This window comes from Neophocaena asiaeorientalis, unplaced genomic scaffold (genome assembly GCF_003031525.2).
Source record: "Neophocaena asiaeorientalis asiaeorientalis breed wild unplaced genomic scaffold, Neophocaena_asiaeorientalis_V1.1 scaffold469, whole genome shotgun sequence".
Classification (NCBI taxonomy): Eukaryota; Metazoa; Chordata; class Mammalia; order Artiodactyla; family Phocoenidae; genus Neophocaena; species Neophocaena asiaeorientalis.
In genome coordinates, this window is record NW_020172691.1 from 114,296 (window position 1) to 119,150 (window position 4,855).

The window sequence follows — 4,855 nt, forward strand, 5'->3', positions numbered from 1 at the left end:
CCCATATTCAGGATTTTCTCTTAATTTTTTTAGAAAAATGGGATCGTTTCATACACATTTCTATGCAACTAGTTTAAAAAAAAAACACTAAATAATACAATGATAATCTGCCCAAACAAAAGCATAGGGTCTCTTTGAAGGATAAGGACTTTTTGTGGCAATCCATTGTCAATAGAAACATCCTCTCAGTCCCAACACCCTGTCCCCCAGCGCTCTCCCCAAAGACACTGTCACCAGCGTAACGTTTCCAAGACTTTCTGTGTGTGCACAAACAAAAATGCGGCTGATTCCTCCAATAAATACTCATTAAGCATCTCCTATGTCCCGGACTGGTCTCTGCACCGGACAATATGGTGGTAAATGACCGCAAAAATCCCTTATCCTTAGATTCCAGTGAGGAGGGACAAGAAATAACCATATTGGGAATTCCCTGGCCGTCCAGTGTAGGACTCCGTGCTTCCACTGCCAGGGGACCGGGTTCAATCTTTGGTGGGGGAACTAAGATCGCACAAGCCTCTGGGCAAGGCCAAAAAAAATAACAATGGATGCAACTAGAGATTATCATACTAAGTGAAGTAAGTTAGAAAGAGAAAGACAAATACCAAAGAATATCACTTATATGTGGAATCTAAAATATGGCATAAGTGAACCCATCTACAAAACAGAAACAGACTCACAGACATAGAGATCAGACTTGTGGTTACCAAGGGGGAGGGGGCTGGGGGGAGGGATGGACTGGGATTTTGGGGTTGATAGATGCAAACTATTACATTTAGAATGGGTAAGCAACAAGGTCCTAATGTATAGCACAGGGAACTATATTCAATATCCTGATAAACCATAATGGAAAAGAATTATAAAAAAATAATGTACATATATGTGTACGTATTTGTATAACCGAGTCACTCTGCTATACAGCAGAGACTGGCACAATATTTTAAATCAACTATACTTCAATTAAAAATAAAGAAATAACCGTGCTTCCCTGGAGGCGCAGTGGTTGAGAGTCCGCCTGCCGATGCAGGGGACACGGGTTCGTGCCCCGATCCAGGAAGATCCCACATGCCGCGGAGCGGCTGGGCCCGTGAGCCATGACCGCTGAGCCTGTGCGTCCGGAGCCTGTGCTCCACAACGGGAGGGCCACAACAGCGAGAGGCCCGCGTACCGCAAAAAAAAAAAAAGAAAGAAAGAATTAACCATATTAATAGCATATATAATAAATATAATATATCCCAGTATGGGGGCACATGTTAAGGGCACAGTACACAGGTAAGGAACAGGGGAGTGTCTGTGAGCAGCTGTCCCTCTGCTGCCTCTCTCAGGCCCAGCACAGCTGTTTGATTCCCATCACACACAGGGAAGCCTCTGCTCTGCCGACCCCCACCTCACCCACACCCCACCTCCCCAGAGAGCCAGCCCCAACCTTTTCCAGGTTCTAGAAGGAATGCTTCTGGTGTTGGAGGGCTCACCCAGGGTGACTGAACAGGGGTTGGGGCAAGACTGGGGATGTGTTTACATGATCTAGAAAGTGAAAAGCCAATCCACAGAATAGGAGGAAATAATTGGAAATCATATATGGGATAAGGGAATTGTATCCAGAATGGATTTTTAAACACTCCTACAACTCAAGAATAAAAAGATGTTATCCAATAAAAGTGGGCAAAGGAGCTAAAGAGACATTTCTCCAAGAAAGGTACACAGGGAGCCAATAAACACATGAAAAGATGCTCAACACCATGAGACACCAGGGAAGTGCAAACCCAAACCACGACGAGGTATCACACCCACTAGGGCAGTTGGAATCAAAAAGTCAAATAACGAGTCTTGGTGACATGTGGAGAAATCAGAATCCTCATTCACTGCTAGTGGGAATGTAAAATGGTGTAGCTGCTGTGGAAAAAGGTCTGGCAGTTCCTCAAATGAGTAAACATACAGTTACCACATGACCCAGCAATTCCACTCCTAGGGATCTAGCAAAAGAGTTGAGAACAGCTTCAAACACATACTTGTACATAAATGTTCACAACAGCCAAAAGGTGTTAGCCACCCAAGTGTCCATCAGCAGATGAATGGATAAACATGGGGTCCATCCTTACACAGGAATATTATTCAGCCTTAAAAAGGAAATTCTGACATATGCTACAACATGGATGAACCATGAAAACATTATAAATGAAGCCAATCACAAAAGACCACATATTATATGATTCTATTTATATGAAATATCCCAAAGAGGGAAATCTAATAAGACAGAAGTAGATTGGTGGTTGCTTAGGGCTGGGGTAGGGGTTGGGGAGATAGGGGGTGACAGGTAAAGGGTACAGGGTTTCTTTTTGAGGTAGTGAAGATATTCTTTTTTTTTTTGCGGTACGCAGGCCTCTCACTGTTGTGGCCTCTCCCTTTGCGGAGCACAGGCTCCGGACATGCAGGCTCAGCGGCCATGGCTCACGGGCCCAGCCTCCCCACAGCATGTGGGATCTTCCCAGACCGGGGCACGAACCCGTGTCCCCTGCATCAGCAGGCAGACTCCCAACCACTGTGCCACCAGGGAGGCCCTAGTGAAGATATTCTTAAAATGACTGCTACGGGAGTTCCCTGGTGGTGCAGTGGTTAAGAATCCACCTACCAATGCAGGGGACACGGGTTCGATCCCTGGTCCAGGAAGATCCCACATGCCACGGAGCAACTAAGCCAGTGCGCCACAACTACTGAGCCTGCGCTCTAGAGCCCGCGAGCCACAACTACTGAGTCCACGTGCCACAACTACTGAGCCCGTGCACCTAGAGCTCGTGTTCTGCAATGAGAAGCCACCATAATGAGAAGCCCGAGCTCGCCACAACTAGAGAAGGCCCACACCCAGCAACGAAGACCCAATGCAGTTAAAAATAAATATAAATACATAAATTTATTTTTAAAAATGACTGTGATGATGGTTGTACAACTCTGTGAATACGAAAAACCATTAAAGTGTACACTTCAAATGGTGAATGGTATGGTACGTGAGTTATATCTCAATGAAGCTTTTTGAAAAAAAAATACATATTAAGCTGTTTAAATAAAAACAAGATTTGTGGCTACTGGCTATCATACTGGTCAGCAGGTGCCTCCGTGAAAGAAAAACACCAGAAAAATCAGAGCTTGCAGGACACCAAAAACTGCAAGTATTCACTCTGAGAAATCAGACATGCTAGAGAAAAAAAAACTGTGGACTAAAATTGACAGAAGAATCAAATCTTAGCAAAAGTGAGCTCTGCAAAACGTGGCCAGGGAATCTTGCCATAGAAGGAAACTTCAAAAAGATGCAAAGCTAGCTTAGGTGAGTAAGGTGAACCCAGCCACACAAGTGAGAGCTGACTCAACCCTTCCACCTCACCATGAACTTGAGAGCTGTGTGCTTTCAAGTACTGGCCAGAATTCGGGGGGGAAAGCTCGTTTCACACCCCAGGGAGCCACTTTGAGGACAATGTGGCATTTTCTATTACAATCGAAAATGTATCCATCAGTTGTCTTCTTGGGCTTAAAGAACACACGTTGGTACATGCACAGACCTAAAAACTCACAAAAGCAACTGGAAATTTTGATGGCTTTCAAGGGGCTCAACCAAGTGACATGAGGACTGGCATGGGAGACCTCTTTTTCACAGTATACCATTTGGTGCCATACGTTGCCCAGTTTTTAACAAGAAGAATTTATTCACTTAACTACACAAATTGAGATAGGCTGGGACCTGGGACCCTTTGCTGCAGTGCTTGCACCTGGACAAACATCTCCTGGAGCACCAGAATCTCCGCAACAGAATACAAAGAAACTATAAGGGACTAAAAATAACGGCATCCAAGCACAGTTGTGGCGAATTCTGAACAAGATACAAAATGACCAAAAACCCAGCTGCTATTTCTGAGGTGCTGGGGGAAAAGCAGGGTACTGTGCATGATACCTGCACACAGCACCACCAAGGGCGTGAGGCCACCTACGCCACCCCTCTGGGGGACCCATGGACCTGCCCCCCCATCCCATTTAAAGGACCAGCTCCCCCACCTCAGGGAGGGAGCAAGGGCCCCCGATACTTGTTTTCTCTCCCTCACAGCATGAGTCCCAGTAAAGCCCTGCCTCAATTCCTCATCTGGCTTCCTATCAATTTCTATTGATTAAAGAGTTCAAGGAGCCAAGTGGGTAACAAAAGTAAAACACTGAGAAAAAAAATACCACATACAAAGGAGATGTCTGGAACTAATTACATCTTAACATATATACTGGTTCTCTACCAGGGGCAATTTTGCCCCCTGGTGGGACCTTGGAAGTGTCTGGAGACCGTTTTGAACGTCACGACTGATTGGGGAGGGGCTGTCACTGGCATCTGGTGAGTGGAGGCCAGGGATGCTGCTCAACACCCTACAGTGCACAGGACGGCCCCCCCAAAAAGAACTATCTGGTACTGAATGTCAACAGTGCTAAATTTGAGAAACCCTGAGGTATAAAAACTAAATCCCAAAAATAAAGTTGGAGGGGGGGCAAAAAAAAAAAACGCAGGCGATGACTTCACACAGTAGTATTCCGTTATGGCAGTTTTTAAACACACACACACACACACACACACACACACACACACACAAACACACACACACACCCCAACCAATCAAACAAACAAATAGGGCTTCCCTGGTGGCGCAGTGGTTGAGAATCTGCTCGCTAATGCAGGGGACACGGGTTCGAGCCCTGGTCTGGGAAGATACCACATGCCGCGGAGCAACTAAGCCCGTGAGCCACAAAAGTACTGAGCCTGTGCGTCTGGAGCCTGTGCTCCGCAACAAGAGAGGCCGTGATAGTGAGGGGCCCGCGCACCGCGGTGAAGAGT